The 16,422-nt window shown below is 48.9% G+C and overlaps 5 non-coding genes across 5 annotated transcripts; 4 read left to right on the top strand and 1 right to left on the bottom strand.

Annotated features, from left to right (window-relative positions):
• Positions 1-1,377: 1,377 nt before the first annotated feature.
• Positions 1,378-1,449, bottom strand: Trnaq-cug (transfer RNA glutamine (anticodon CUG)). Its single transcript has one exon. It is a non-coding gene; the product is annotated as a tRNA-Gln (tRNA).
• A 3,034-nt stretch (positions 1,450-4,483) lies between these two features.
• Positions 4,484-4,557, top strand: Trnan-guu (transfer RNA asparagine (anticodon GUU)). Its single transcript has one exon. It is a non-coding gene; the product is annotated as a tRNA-Asn (tRNA).
• A 4,667-nt stretch (positions 4,558-9,224) lies between these two features.
• Trnae-cuc (transfer RNA glutamic acid (anticodon CUC)) lies at positions 9,225-9,296 on the top strand. Its single transcript has one exon. It is a non-coding gene; the product is annotated as a tRNA-Glu (tRNA).
• A 4,565-nt stretch (positions 9,297-13,861) lies between these two features.
• Trnae-uuc (transfer RNA glutamic acid (anticodon UUC)) lies at positions 13,862-13,933 on the top strand. The gene has a single exon. It is a non-coding gene; the product is annotated as a tRNA-Glu (tRNA).
• A 1,518-nt stretch (positions 13,934-15,451) lies between these two features.
• Positions 15,452-15,523, top strand: Trnah-gug (transfer RNA histidin (anticodon GUG)). Its single transcript has one exon. It is a non-coding gene; the product is annotated as a tRNA-His (tRNA).
• Positions 15,524-16,422: the final 899 nt, after the last annotated feature.

Raw genomic sequence — 16,422 nt, 5'->3', positions numbered from 1 at the left:
CAGGTCCTTGCTGTGTGACAAAATTCTTAGGGAGATGTGAACTTCTCACCCCACAGAGGAAACCTACTCATCTCAGTCAGGGGACGGAGAGAAAAACAAAGCAGGGACACCGCCAAGACCATAGGTGAAGCAGTGAACTCACTGGGGTTGCTTACAGAAACAGAAACCGCGCAGAAGACAGCGGCAACCCAAAAGGCCATCACAGCAAGGATGACAGCTCCCAAAAGGAGGGACCTGGAGTGCAGGGCACAGCCTGCGGGCAGCTTGGGTGGTTTGAGAGTGTCTCTCAGCAGTCCTTACAACTTGGCTGTATGCTTGTGGAGGGAAGGCCCTACCCTAGTGAATCTGGTCAGTTTCAGGGACTTACTGAAGCGATTGAGCTGTTTACTCTTGAACTTCCTTGCAGGGATTTCCTTCCTTCACTTCCTTTTAACACCCTGTCTTAAATTCCCCTTAGAACACCTGCTGTTCCGCTTCCCTTTTAAGTCCTATCTCTTCATCAAGCACCTCTTCCTGGAGCCTTGGCACCTGCTTGGTGTGGGGAAAGGGAATGTGGGGGAGGTGCGAGTGCACTTCCAGCTTCTGCTTAACATGATTAAGGTACCAAGGTGCCATACTTACGGCCTATGTGTCCCAAACCTGACATACATTAAGGCGATAACCCCAGAATCCAAAACAGCAATATAAGTGACTGTAAAGATTGATTTCAAATGCTTACATTTATACAAAGGAATGAGTTTGTATTTACTATACATTTTTCTCTCTCAAGTTTATGCGTCCAGATCTTATTATGAAAACAGCAGTCCCCTGAACACTTGAACGCGTCCCCTATGAAATGCTGTTATCCAAGAGTGCAGTCGTCTTGTTGTTTGGTATTTATCTCATCTCGGATAACTATTGTTTTTTTCTTGAGCCTGCAGAGGTAACTTGGAAGTTTGTGGGTTCCCTCCCTAGGCCGTGCCAGGGGAGCCAGCAAGGAGTCTACTGCATGGAAACCTCTGAGCCTCGGCCAGGTGAGAAGAGTTCCGAGGCAAAAGCCGTTCACGCACGCCTGGGTGGTCCGTTCCAGAGGACCTCTGGGTCACAGCCGCTCAGCTCTTCTCCCAGCACTACCCAGATAGTAAACCAAGATCCAGGACGATACGACGACGGTACAGGTAGACTGCAGAAAGGCAGCCGCAGTCTCTGCTCCCACCTGAACCGCAGCAAAACTTGCTCCTGGGCATCCAAGGAGCCTCAGGCCAGGTCACCCTAAGTGCTTTGCACCCTAAGTGCCTGTGGTAGCCTTCCCCATCTCTGGTCCTCTCCTCTCTCACCCACCGAGGACCAAGGATCTCATTTAAATCAAAGAAAACTTTTCTCCCAAGGTAAACATAAAGGTCCCACCGAGATTTGAACTCGGATCGCTGGATTCAGAGTCCAGAATGCTCACCATTACACCATGGAACCCACACACTATGGTCATTCCCTGTCTAACATTTCGTGGGTTGTGGATTGGATTGTTGCCCATTCATCTTTCCTGCTGACTGTCCTACTGCATTTCATCTGCACCTGTGGGAAGATGGAGACCCCCTCAGCTCAGAGCTGGAAAGGAGTCCTTCCAGCCTGCATCATCTGTCTCAGATTGCCACTGCTTCCCATCTGCCTGACATCTGCAATAAATGGTGTGAGTCTTGTCTTTTGCCTTTTCCCCACCACCCAGGAGCACCAAGAGCAGGATTTGGAAGTTCCTGCCTTGTTTGGTGAGTCACCTAGCAGCCACAGTGGTCCTCCACCACCTCCTATAATCTGTAAAAGTGGGTCAGCAGTGGAGGGAGAGTAGGACGCAGGGGGATCTTATTTTTCGTTATATATACACATGTATACACATTTGCGTACCTTTGGGTTTTGTGTTTCCTACAACAAATAGCCAAAAAAACAAAGTTAAACACAAGCAATTATATTAAAAGTTTACATAAAGCATTCAGGCTAGTGTTAATCCCCCAAAAAAGTGAGGAGAAAGACCACCAACTTAAATCATCATGGCCAAATGAATTAAAGCATGCAATTAATTAAAGCAAGCCTTTTTGATTATGTATGCCTTCTGCCTCCCTCTAATGTGGGCTTCAAGAGGTCAGCATTGGACATGAGGAAGACAAGGATTTTATAGTTCAGGGGGTTTACAAATGGGGGATTTGGCTGGCAAAATAGGTGGTGTTACAGAAATAACAGTTAACAAGGTGTTCATAACAACCTTGAAACAAAGGTAGGGTTGCGAGATGGTCATTCCATTCCAACTTTTTGAAACAAAGGCATGGCTTCTGTTTCCTGAAACAGACAGCATAGAACCACTTGTAGTTAAGGTGGGGCATTGCCTAATCCTTGAGAAACAGAGGGTTAATCACGAACAGGAATGAACCTGGTTCGTCTTTACTATAAGATGGCTCTAAGAGACCAGTATTGGCTCAGGAGCCTCAAGACCAACTTCTCAGCACAAAAGAGATTTATTTGCCCCAGAAAAAGGGAAGGGAACAAGGGAAAGGAGAGAAAAGGGCAAGGGAGAGGGGGCAAGAATATTTGTCCCAGAGGGGCAAAGGACCGTCTCTGGATAGGGAGGAGATGGACATGGCCCATAGGCAAGTGGCGGTTTATAAAGGTAAAAGAGAATGTCAGGATGAAGAGTTTAGTCTTAATTGGGCATGTTAATTAGGTGAGTCAAATGGGGATTTTGATTGCTGGACTTTAATACTTTGATAGCTGCACCTTGGTAGTCAGCCTCAGGAGGAGGAGGAAGTGGCCAAATAAGGGACCAGACAGACCTGGTGGCTAGCTTTAGGAATGTAATCTAAAGGTTTTAGCAAGGCCAAGGGAATGGAGGAGAACAGCAAGGCCTGCCAGAGCCATATGCTCAAGGGAGCTGGTGTCCTTCCAATGGCACAAGATGGAGGCAGGCTGGCTCATCATTAGACCATACTTGCCCGTGTTAGAACACCATAAGTCAAACTGGAAAGGCTGAGTCTTATTTTCTGACTTACTTTTAATAATTGACTATAAACCTAGTGTGGAGGCATTTACCTTTAATCCCAGTACTTGGGAGGCAGAAGCAGGCAGATCTCTGTGAGTTTCATGCCAGCCTGATCTACAGAATCAATTCCAGGTCAGTCTGGCTAGATATTTTCTCAAAATAGCATAAATAAATTCAAAATTATTAAATTGTAGTGTAGTCGCTCATGTTTTGCAAAAAAAAAAAAAAACAACAACCCGTTTTTCAATAACGCTACACACATTCATCTCTTGAACAAATAGGTGTGTAAATTTCTGTGCAAGAACAAACGCCTGCTCACTCCCGGGTCTCCACTCCCGTTCGGGCGGCTCCCACCTGTCTGCTGGGAGCCGCGCTGCCTAGTTTCAGACCAGTATAGTGTTTGTCCAACGGGTCTCCGGATGAGGCAAAGCCCCTGGGAACAGACTCACTCGGCAAGGACCAGCGAACTTCGGGCCAGCGCGGAAGACTGCAGGGACCATGCGGCCCGTGCGCTGTTCTCTCTTACAAGGACTGATGATTCTCTTGGCGGTTCTAGTGTCATTTTGTTAATCACGCATGGGACAGACAAGATCTTTCCTAGAAACCTCAGTTTTCTCTACTATCTTCCCCTAAAATTCCTTGGGAGCTGATGCTTCCCAGGGTTCTTGTCTGGAGATGACAGCGGTCACTACAGACCCCAGCAGCTGTTCTGATTCGGGGCTGACAGGATGGGAGGCAGAGCAGCCCGTTTTCTGTAAATGTGTTTTGAATGGCATTGTTGTTCTTGGAAATGTGTGCCTATGTCATTCACCAGTTTTGTAAAGACAGGATGTACCTGGCTCCATATTCGGCCAAGCTAACAAAATGATAAGTGATTTTTGGTTTAAAGATGTTTTGATGTAAAAGTTGGAAGAAAACATATTTCGCGTTTTTTTTGTTGTTTTTTTTGTTTTGATTTGTTTTGTTTTTTTTGGTTTTGGTTTTTCGAGACAGGGTTTACTCTGTAGCTTTGGACCCTGTCCTGGAACTAGCTCTTGTAGACCAGGCTGGCCTACGAACTCACAGAGATCCTGTTCTCCCCCTTCCTTACCACCCATCGCCTTTCCTACGCTTGCCTCCCAGGCCCAAGTCCGGACGGTGTAGTGACTCAGACACACGCTTGGGATGACCAGCCCCAGGGGGCTGTGAACGTTCCGATCCTAAAACGTACGGGGGCATCTTCACCCCCACAGCGTGGGGCCCCCCAGACTCCCGAGTGGCGGCGCGACCCCAGTATCGGAAGGTGCGGGCAGGACATGCGGGGTTCATGACGCCCGGGTGAGCTCGGGAAGCAGACGGGGCTGCGTCCCAACTGCTGCAACGCAGCGAGCACCACGACCCGCTATTGAGGACTGAATTCTTCCCTGTGATCACCCCAAGGCCTGGGGGACTTGATGACTCATCACTCAACATCCAGCCGCCCTAGTGGTTTTCTTAAGTGTCTCTGTGGCGCAATCGGTTAGCGCGTTCGGCTGTTAACCGAAAGGTTGGTGGTTCAAGCCCACCCAGGGACGGCTACATCTAGTTTTAATACATACTAACTTACTGAGGTATTTGCTTTAGTATTCCTCAGAAAACAGAAGAGAAACTCCCACCCCTCCAGGGTCTCACTTACACAAAGGAAGTTTACAGAAGTATCTGTCCTGTGCTTACACTGTTCCTGTCCATTTTATTTAGTTTGTTTTAGACACGGCATGAACCAGGCTCATGAGAAAGTCGCTGATGACTCCACCGCAGCAGAGATGTGATTAGAGGCAGGAAACATCACACCTGACAGCGACCTACTGTGAGCCAGTCATTCCCCTGGATCTCCAAACACAAACTTAGCGTGGTTTCCTTTGACTAATTTGGACACTTGGAAGACGAAAGTTGAGGATTCTAGACCTAAAGTTCTTAGCTGTCACTGTTTTCCCCTGATTTCCTCTGCACTCACAGTTCCACTATTGGGGTCGATCCTAGCACCTAGTAGGGCAGCGGGAGTAGGGAACGCCCCTGTGTTTCTTTCTTTTTTGATTTGATTTGATTGTTTCTTGAGACCTGGGATTCACAGATATCTTCTGGCTGCTGTCTCCTGAGTGCTAGAACTAAAGCCACACACCATGCCCAGCCTGCCTCTGCATTTCTTTATAAAGAAATATATATATATATATATAATTATATGTAAGAAATATAGAATTTGTAAGATGCTTTGTTTTGTTGGATACAGGGTCTGACTACGTAGCCCTGACTGTCCTGGCACTTCCTATGTAGGCAGGTTGGTCGCCTACCTCCACTCCGGAATGCGGGGACTAAAGGTCTTTGACACCACACCTGGCTGAGATTTTATTTTTGTGTACATGTATGTGCTCACAGAAGTCAGAAGAGGGTGTCAGGTCCCATGGGTCCGGAGTTACAGACAGCTGTCGGCTGCCAGGCACGGTTGCTAGGGAAGAACTCTGCAGGGACAGGAAGTGGTCTTAACTGCTCAGCCCCCTTGCCAGCACCTACTCTGAATTTACTTCTCTTTTTCTTCCTCCTCCTTCCTCCTACTTTTCCTTTCTCTTCTTCTGAGTCAGGGTTTCTTTGTGTAGCCCTGGCTGTCCTAGAACTTGATAGAGTAGGTTGACCTCAAACTCACAAAATCACCTGCCACCAGAGGGTGTGGAGATTACAAACTGCACCTGGCCCTACTCTGAATGTCTGAATGTACAGTTAGGCTCCTCCCTACCCCCACCCTCGCTTTCCTCCCCTGTCACCTTCTTCCAGAAAATTCTTTTTAAGTGAACATAACTGCTGTGGAAGTGGACAGACACTTGTTGACTCCTGCAGATGTTTAATAGTAGAGGGATGGGTGTTGTCATTGTCACATGATGACGCTTGTATCATGCTCTATCTGAGCCTGGTCTGCAAATGGATCTTCCACAGGGGTGCTGCCCTGTCCTGGTCATGTTCCCAACTGTAGCACGGTTCCTTTCTTGTTTATTCGCCTGCCCAGTGAACTTTCTCTGTCATTGTCTCCAATGCTGACCTAGGACAATGCTGTCACGGGGCTTAGATTAGGGGGAGGTGCAGCCAAGGGCCACAGGGCACAGGCACACAGACATGGCATATTTTGGGTGGAAATAAGGCACTTCAGAGTCCTCCAGCAACTAATTGTTTTAAGCTCAGTCTCTGTGTTGTGACACGATTCCCCATAGTGTCTGTGTGCTCACACGTGTGAGCAAATGTGTGCATGTAGGTATGTGAATGGTGTGTGAGTGAGTATGTGCATGTGTTTGATGTAGGAATGAGAGTTCATACATGCCAAGGGACCAGTGTGGAAGTTGAAGGACAGCTTTTTGAGGCTGATTTCTTTTGCTTCTGTTGTTGTTGACAGTTGGCCTGTTGTGGAATATTTGAAAATGTAAAGATGTGTTACATTTGTTTATGTTGTGGAATATTACCTTAACTGTGTAAAGGTGTATTGTATTTGTTTATGCTGCATTTCTTTAATTTTGAAAAGATGTGTTGCTGTTTCACCTTGCCTGCCTAAGGCGACTGTTCTAATAAAAAGCAGACTGGCCATAGCTAGGGGAGAAAGGATAGGAAGGGCTGGCAGCAGAGAAAATAAGCAGGAGAATGAGAGAGACGGAGATGCCTGGGGCTAGATGTCAGGCCGCCAGCCTATTTTCCAGATAGGCAGGAAAGCAGTGATAGTAAGATATACAGAAGGAAAGAAAAGAAAGGTGAAAAGTTCCAAGGCAAAACATAGATAAAGAGAAACAGATCACAATAAGGTAAGCTAGATGTAGCAGTCACAGTAGATGGAGGGAGAAGGACACCGTCTACTATTGTAAGGGGTTTATAAAGAGAAAAACCACAAAGCAGTCATAAGGTTACAGTCTCAAAATGCAAAGTTACATAGCCCATATCATAATTGGCTACAGGTGAGGTAAAGCTCAGCTGTTAGTTCCTGATAGGCTATTAGTATGGAAGGGGGGGTAGCAACAGCCCCCCCCCTTACATACATCCTCCAGACATCTGCTGAACCTGTGCTAACAGCAGGGTCTGCTTGAAATATTGCCCAACTTATAGGGGAAGTTGAGTGGGGGAATGGGCTGCAGTTAGCAACTTTATTGTAACTTAGGTTTCTCCATTAGTCAATACTTCTCCTAAAGAGGGGTCCTATGGCCTTCAGCTTATCTTGGGGGCTGGGGAGCCCAGCACAGAAATGGAATCGTTTCCAGCCTTTTATTCATGATTAAATCTCTGTTTTTCAAAGATTGCATTATGCCCACCTTAATTATAAATGGTTCTGTACATCCTTTTCCAGAAAATGGCAACCATGCCTTTGTCTCAAGAGGTTATGACCACCTTGTAACCATGCTTTTGTTTCAGGTTTTTATGACCAACTTGTTATATTTTTATATTCTACTTCTGTGGCATGCCACACACCCCCTCCCGCCGCCGCTTATTTTCCTGACAAATTCCCCATTTGGAAAGCCCCTACCCCTGAACTATATATAAAAACAAACAAACAAACAACAACATCAAACCCTCATCTTCCCCATGTCCAGGGCTGATCTTTTGAACCCCGCCTTAGGGGGTCAAAGCCCGTTTATACAAATAAAAAAGCTTGCTTCAATTTGGCTGTTTGGGTCCGTGGTTTTTCTCCAAGTGTCTGTATGATTTACATTGCCTAAATCCCCAAAGTGTAATTGGATATTATTCATAAGAGCGGTGGGAATTCCTGTGGACCAAGGGCTAGGGCTCTTCAGGCCGTGGACGCGAGGGGGGTGAACCGGGTCTGAGGTTCTCACTGTTGGAAGCGCTCATCCCTGGAAAAACTCCAGGATGCCGACGGCCGCAGTTCTCACCTAGTCCCCCTCCGCAGAGAAACCCAAACTAGTCCACTGTCATAGGCGGCCGCCATCACCCTGGGTTCGGACGTCGGGGCCCGGTGGCTCCTGTAAGCGGTGCAAGCGTGGTGCAAACGTGTGGCCACTTCGTCAAGGAACGGGAAACATTCGTGACAGTAGGGACCGCAGGCCAGAGCGGGAGTCCCTAGATACGGTCTTGCGAGGAAGAGGAAGGGCGGTCGCTCCTGGGTGGGTTCCTCTGGTGCCGGCCCAGGGTCCATGGGGCCCCAGTCTCCTGGTCTGGAAAGATTGTCAGGCACTTGGCTCACGCTTCAGATGGAGAGCACTTGCTCTATCGAACCTGGACACGAAGTGGCAGGAGCTTTGCGGGCAGCCAGAGTTGCACAGGGTACAACACAAGACTTTCCTGGCGACAAATCCACCAGGGACCGTGTCGGTTAGTTCTTCTGACCCCTTAGCAGTTTCCATACATGCCAAGCAGGACCTTGTTCGCTATTCCACCAGACACAGTCGCTTAAAAATCGACTTTCTGGGACGTGGTGGGACACGCCTTTAATCACGACCTTCGGGAGGCAGAGGAAGGCGGAGCTGGGTGCGCTGGAGGTCCAACCTGGTCTAAAGGCGCGGTCCCGACCAATCAGGGTTACGTAGTGAGACCTGTCTCCAAAACAGAAAAGAACAATTTTCTAAAAGAGACCGAGACAGATAGAAGAGGCAGGAAGACGAGGGAGTGGAAAGGAATGTGAAGATTAATGAACACTGCGAGGCCGCTAGCAACTCGCTCCCCGCTGGGATCCATCTGACTCACCGCTGTGAGACGAGGACCAAGGCTCAGCAGCCGGAGCCGTCCATTCGCCTGGATCTCACCCTGAGATCTCACAGCTGCGGGGCAGGCAGGCTGCCTGGAGCCGCAGAGAAACCAACACGGTGAGAGGAACGAGCCCAGTCTGACCCTGGAGTACTTCGGTGCCTGTCCGCTGTCTGATTGGAGGTGACAGGGAAGGAAAAGGAGCCCCTCTCTGCGTGAGCGTCCCGTGAACTGGTTTCCACGACAGGGACCAGAAGGACTCCGCTCGGCACGCGCTGAGTCAACCTGGCAGCTTACCCACCAGGGCGCCGAAGCTCAAAAGGAAGAAGAGGTGTGCCATCTAGGAGCACTTGGTGCGAAGGCTGGAGTGGAGTGGGTTCCACATGCGCTCCCTGTCTGTTGACTTCAGAGGCAGACCTGTACCCAGGCAGTAAATGGGAGAGACGATGAAGACCAGGGATCAGAGGAGCGGGCGCAGTGTAAGGTTTCCTCTTAGGAGTTTCCTCAAGGGGATCAACTAAGAGTGTTATCCATGTCCCTGGTGGTCTAGTGGTTAGGATTCGGCGCTCTCACCGCCGCGGCCCGGGTTCGATTCCCGGTCAGGGAATATCTTTTAAGCAGCTTCTCTTCTACGTGGCCTTCTTTCACCCTTCAAACCGTGCCCAGAACTGAGTTTCAAATAAAGGGGTTGAGAGAGGGGAAATGGGGAATAGTAGTGCCAGCTTTTCGTTTTCAAACAGGAGGAAAACGAAACCTTTGAAACGATAAAAGTTGAGAGAACAGTGACTCTTTAATTCCCTTAAACTCCCAACTCAGCATCTTTCCGCTCTGGAGTCTTCTTTCTCCATTTTGCAGATTTGCCCTGGGGCATTGGGGAGTAATTCCCACCATCAAGATCTCTGGGTTGGGCTATCGTGGCTCCTTTCCTATGCCAGTGTTGTTTCAAAGTCAGCGTCCTTTCCTCTAAGACCTGGGGAAGGCTGTGTTCTCCTAGAGGAGCCCCCTCTTGTCCCTCAGAACCCGGCACCCACTTGGTCCAGACTTTAGGATAGCGCTGGCCTGAGTTCTACCCTATTGTGATTTTTAGATTTCCTAATTTTGTAGAACTTATTGGTGGCATTTTATCTTAGCTTACAGAAGTCCTAGCTTTATTTCCAATTCAAAGTCCTAATGCTGAATTTGCCAAATTTACGACACCAACTTTACCTGTCAAAGGAACAAATGAACTGTGTGTATGTCAGTGTAGAACATGTGCTTGGTAGGTGTAAGGTCCTGTTCGAACACTCAACACCCCTGCTCATCTGAAAAAAGCTAAACAAATAGGTGAATGTTTAAGTTTTGCTGATGCCAAAACACATCTCTTACCTCAAAGGCATGCGACCATTAAGGACATGAGTTCAGTTAATAAATACAGAGAAATCAGAATGGTTCAGGATAATGGGAAAGAGTAAGACAGCAGGACCTTTCCTTAGGGAGTGCTATTGAGGGGAACAGAACTATAAAGTAAGACTAAGAAAAGGTAGTTTAGTGTCTGCTCCTCAGAAGAAGTCCTTTTCCCACGATCAGGCATTCAGATAAGGGTCTCCTTTCCTCGAGGAAAGTTCCTGTTTGCTAAAGCAGTCATTCTTTATCTCTGGCAAGAACTTTTGACCCTTCATTAACAGGAGACTGGTGCCCACTGTCAAGGTCAAGGCTAGCTTCCTCAAACCCTGATTTCAAGCCACACCCCAGCTCACGGTCTCACAGTTAATCCTAAATGCAGCTACAGAGTATAAAAGGTGTAGTCTTTTTTTTTTTTCTTTCCCCCAATTAAATGCTGCTGGCAACCATCCTGATTCACCCTCAGATTCTGTCGCCTCCGAACTCCACACTTCGTCTTTGGGACCTGAACACTATTCCCCCACCCCCTCGCTCCCACCCCCTGTCTGAGCCCCTCTTCTCTACACTAAACAACAGCTGAAGCAAATCCAGGGCCGTGCTGTCTAATTCGTCCCTGCTGGGTGGTGTAAGGGGATAGGAAAGATCCAGCTTCTGAAAACTCCTTTCGTAGTGTAGAGAGAGGATCGATCTGTTGGATCAGGTGTCTGACCCTCTGAGATCTGAAGACACAGTGGGAAAACTCTGACCCAGGCCCACTTAAGCCTTTCAGACTCAAGCCTATGCTTCCGGTCATCTGTCATATTGATTTAAAGCTGGATCTCATCGAGGGAAGCTACGCCAGAAACCGAAGCTGCGGAAGGCCACCGCTTACTGTTCTTCCCCAGGACTTGGCGGCCTGCTGGCTTCTCATTCATTCTTTCCTCTTTATATTTACTTACTTCCTGGAGACAGGGGTCTCACTATGTCCAGCTGTTCTGGAACTCACTACTCCCAGATTCACCTTCCTCTGCCTTCGGAGTGCTAGGATGAAACGTGAGTTGGCACCAAACCCATCTGAGGCATTTTCTTGATTTAAAGATTTTCTTGATTTATAGATGTTCGTGTGGAAAAACATGCTTGTTTTTGGAATATAAATAAAGACAGCTGGAGCTTTTCCCACCGGTCTCTTGTGTAAACCCATCTGGTGGTCAGACAGTTCTTTTCTTTGTTCCCAAGTCCCTCCTCGACTCAGGACCTGCGGCGGCGGGATCGCGGCGCATTCACACATTGGAAAAACACTCATCAAAGCAACAGCCCCGCAACCACTCACCCCTGCAAAAGTACATGCGTTATACGCATTTTTTCAAGGGGTTGCCTTGAAAACACAAACACTCCGACAAAAAGCTATGCTGCTCGTTTCTGTGGATTTTAATCCTGGGCAGAGAAATCGGAATGGTTACTGTGACGGGGCTTGGGGTTTGGATGACAAGAAAGGACTTAGACTTTCTAGGCTGTTGGAAATCAGTGATCGGAACTAGAAGACGATGGTTTGTCTTGTCACAATTCATCAGGCTAAACTCTAGATATCTGTGCCCTGCAATCTGTATGAATTATACTCCAATCACTCATTGTGAGGGAAAAATAGTTGGGAAGTGTCTTGGCGTTTAATTTTAGTGTATTGGTAAGATTATTTAAAATATCTCCATTGAGTGAGAACTCCGATCTCACTTCTAATTTAGAAGTCGAATATGGCTCGAGATAACAAAACGGAAACAAAACTAAAAAATGGATCTGGCCGCATCATAAAAGCGCTTTGCAGGGAGACTGACGGAGAGGCAGCCCCTCCTCCCTTGAGCCAAAACCAAATTCTCTTGCCTTGGCATTGGGTGTGTACCAGGCAGTTTCCTTTCGTTCTCCTGCCTCAGAATCCTAGGCAAGACTTGATTTGTAGTCGGCGGCAAAGCATGCAGTAACTGGATATTGGAAAGCAAAAGAAAACCACAGTCGCTCCGAAAAAGCCCATTCTCCGGTCTCGGATTCGAACAACAGTTACAGTGTACTCGCAAATTACTAAGAGCTACGCAATGGCTCGCGGATCCGGGCATCTAGGCAAGCATGAATTGCAGTTCTTGAGTCTTCTTCGCGTGTGAGTGTAATGATCGTCGGCTTTGTTTAAAAATTCAGACAGGTAAAGTGCTCCGTCGCTCCTTCCTCTGCCGGCTCTTCTGCCCTCTTCTCGCTAGCCTTGGGCGCCCACAGAAACCCATTCGCGAAGCCGCGCCAGCCAACGAAGTCATCCGGTCTAGGGGTTGGGCTCCACCAGCTACTGCTGTGTTTTATACTAGCGCTGCGTTCCGTCTCTTCTTCCCCTCCTTCCCTTCCCCTCTTTCCTCCTGTCCATCCTCCTTCCTCTCTGATCAACCTTTCCCACGATCGCTCGCCGTCCAGGCCGAGATCGGTGCCAAGGCTCCAGTCCACAGGCCCCGCCTCTCCATAGCAGGCTCTCGAGCGTAGGCACTCTGGATCTGCGAAGGATTAGACCCTAAAACGCCTGTGGGGGCCCCGGTCGCGCCCTGGTCGGCAAGGAGACCCCGGCAGCTAGGTGACTTTGGGCGGTGTCTTCGGGGTGTTGTCGGGATCCCCGCGCCTGGGAAAGGTCGAGGGGGAGCACGGGACTCATACACTATGGGAGACTAAACAGTTATCACTGGATCCTTGTTTAGTTTCTTCCTGGCTGTTATCCTGAGTTCGTGTTGAACCGCGGAGCAATATTTTTGTTTGCCACCGTGTAACCCTAGCTGGCCGAAAACTCACTATCTGACCAGGCTAATTGAGGACCAGAGAGCCCCTTCCTGGCTTGTCCGATGACATTAAAGGCGAGCGCCACCACGCCCCGCCATTTCTTCTTCATTCTCTTAAAAGCAGTTGTATGAAAGAGACGGAAGGGAGACAGGAAAGGAAATTGAAAGGAAACTCGAAGGAACGCAAACCGGAGATGCGGTCACAGATCTTGTTTGTTTGTTTGTTTGTTTTAAATCTGAAAGAAAGAGACCGGGAAATGAGTCAGGTAGAGAGAGGCAAAGGTGAAGGAGGTAACAGACCTACAGGCGTTCTACACCCGCGGCTTCCCACTCACTATCCGGGGAATCCACGTGGCTCACCTCGGTGAGAGAGGGACCGAGATTCAGCAGCAGGAGCCGTCCCCGCAGCCTTATATCCAGAAACCCACCTCTTTCACCTCCGCCTAAATGCCTCCAGGCTGACAGGCGTCCGGGGTCTGAAAACCAAGGGGGTCTTCCTCCTGAAGTCCGTTTGCCTGGATCTCACCCTGAGATCTTACAGCTGCGGGGCAGGCTGCCTGGAGCCGCAGAGAAACCAACACGGTGAGAGGAACGAGCCCAGTCTGACCCTGGAGTACTTCGGTGCCTGTCCGCTGTGTGATGGAGGCGACAGGGAAGGAAAAGGAGCCCCTCTCTGCGTGAGCGTCCCGTGAACTGGTTCCCACGACAGGGACCAGGAGGACTCCGCTGCTCACCACCTTACCCGACAGCTTACCCACCAGGACGCCGAAGCTCAGAGGAAGAGATATGCCATCCAAGGCGCACTTGGTGCGAAGGCTGGAGTGGAGTGGATTCCACATGCGCTCCCTGTCTGTTGACTTCAGAGGCAGACCTGTACCCAGGCAGTAAATGGGAGAAACGATGAAGACCAGGGACCGGAGGAGCGGGCGCAGTGCTTGGCCCGCCAGCCTTAGAAAGTAAGGTTTCCTCCTTGGAGTTTCCTCAAGGGGGTCAACTCAACATCTCATCCGTATCCCTGGTGGTCTAGTGGCTAGGATTCGGCGCTTTCACCGCCGCGGCCCGGGTTCGATTCCCGGTCAGGGAATATCTTTTAAGCAGCTTTTCTTCTCCGTGGTCTCAGAACAGGATTACAATAGTTTTGTGTTTCAAAACTATTTGAAACACTTTATTTGAAAACTGAGTTTCAAATAAAGGGGTTGAGAGAGGGAAAATGGAGAATAGTAGTCCCAGCCTTTCGTTTTCAAACAGGAGGAAAACGAAACCTCTGAAACAACAAAAGTTGAGAAAACAGTGACTCTTTAATTCCCTTAAACTCCCAACTCAGCATCTTTCCGCTCTGGAGTCTTCCCCATTTTACAGATTTGCCCCGGGGCATTGGGGAGTAATTCCCACCATCAAGATCTCTGGGTTGGGCTATCGTGGCTCCTTTCCTTTGTCAGTGTTGTTTCAAAGTCAGCGTCCTTTTCTCTAAGACCAGGGGAAGGCTGTGTCCTCCCAGAGGAGTCCCCTCTTGTCCCTCAGAACCCGGCACCCACTTGGTCCAGACTCTTAGAGAAGCTTCAGGTAGATGCTATTTGGATTTCCCTGGACAGGACAGGTCCGCTTTTCCAGTGAGCCTATTTTAGTCACGGTTTCTGTTGCTCTGACGAAACACAATGATCCAAGCAGTTTGAGGAGGGAAAGGGTTTGTTTGGCTTACACTCCCACATCGTGGTCCTTCATTTGAAGGCTGCCGAGACAGAATCTCCTCAGAACAGGAACCTGGAGGCAGGAGCTGATGCAGAGGCGATGGAGCGGAGCTGCTTACTGGCTTGCTCCTTATGGCTTGCTCTGTGTGTTTTCTTACAGAACCCAGGACCTCCAGCCCGGGGATGGCACCACCCACAATGGTCTGAGCTCTTCCCCATCAATCATGAACTAAGAAAATGCCCTACAGGCTACAAACCAATCTTCTGGAAGCATTTCCTTAATTGAGGTTCCTTCCTCTCGGATGACTACAGCTTGTGTCATTGACACAAAACTCTCTAGCACAGAGACTCTGAAGATAATTATAATTAGTTTGCCATCCTAATGGCTTCAGCCGCCCCGACATCACCCTGGTCTTTTTGGTGGCTGCTGCTTCCGTCTCCTCCTCTTCCTCCCCCCTGCTTTCTCTTTCCTGACTGTACCCCAGACTCTTTGGCTCTCTGTGCCTGAGGATTACCTTCAACTCTTGCCTTTTACCTTCCAAGCGCTGGGATTACAGATGTGTGTTATTATACCTGACTCTGCACTGGAGTATGGGGTCAACCTGAACTCTACATTGATTTTACAGTTAGCATCTGCCCTCACCAGGCAACTAAGGCGCAGACAGACACGTGCACTCGGTGCCGCTCCCAAGGCAGCGGGGAGAAGTCACTTCTGTTTAGGACAGCGAAGCCTCGGAAACCAGCAGAGACCGATCTGGCAGGACTGTATGTATCCCAAAAGGGCGGACAGCTCGCTCCTACACAGCGCTCGGCGAGAACAAACACAGAGAGCAGGCAGGACCGGACTGAATGGGACTGAGGCTTGGTCAACAGCACCAGGGCCAACGCTGCAATCATCGCCGGGCGCGTGGCACGCCGTGATCGTATAGTGGTTAGTACTCTGCGTTGTGGCCGCAGCAACCTCGGTTCGAATCCGAGTCACGGCACTATCGTCCTTCTGCCCAGCGATATTTTGCTACAAGCTCACCTGCGGGATTCTGGGATCACTGCGTTTGAGCAGTTCACAACAGCCTGTTTCCAGAATTGCCCCGGGGTCTTCCCAGTTAAACGGAATGAAACTGAACGCCTTCCAACAGAGCTGTGCCCGCGTTCTATTATAATACTGCCTAGATTTTGACAAACGTTATTCACACCCAGGTCAGGTTACTTTTAATTACTTTACTACAGCAAGACCATTAGTGACTACTGACCTATTTATAGCCGACTTCCCTCCCTTCCCTCTTCCTCTATCCACTCTTCTTACTACAGGGTCTCACTATTTAGCCCTAATGAGCCTACAAGTAGTTTAGGCTGGACTTAGACTCACAGAGATCCACCTGCTTCTGCCTCCCAAATGGTGGGACTAAAGGCCTGTGCCACCATGCCTAACCTAAGTCTTATTTCTTGATAGTAGCATGAATATATGGACCATCCTCCTTGATTCTCAAAAAATGTCATGTTACTTTCATGCTTTTGAAGTCCGTTTGTGTTGGTGTACTTACCACGCCTTCATTCGATAGCCTTTCTGTTTTGTGGGGTATGTGTGAGATTGTGTGTGTGTGTGTGCGTGTGTGCGTGTGTGTGTGTGTGTGCTTACCATCACACTGTGCATTTATTAAAAGACCTGGGGCGTGCTAAGTACTTTCTTCACCCTTGAGCTACAGAACCACTCCTATATCTTTCTCTGTCTTCTATCTGAGTAATGTCGCCCTCTTCTGTCCGGTGCTGGAGTGTGGGGTTTCCTCCGTCAGCTGAAGACCCAGGAGAAACAGTGTACAGACTTCTGCTCTTGATGAAGGGCAACCCATGCTACTTCAAATATATATTCTGTTTGGGGTTTTTTGTT

Source organism: Myodes glareolus, chromosome 17 (genome assembly GCF_982192425.1).
Source record: "Myodes glareolus chromosome 17, mMyoGla1.1, whole genome shotgun sequence".
Taxonomy (NCBI): domain Eukaryota; kingdom Metazoa; phylum Chordata; class Mammalia; order Rodentia; family Cricetidae; genus Myodes; species Myodes glareolus.
This window is presented reverse-complemented; position numbering and strand designations above follow the sequence as displayed.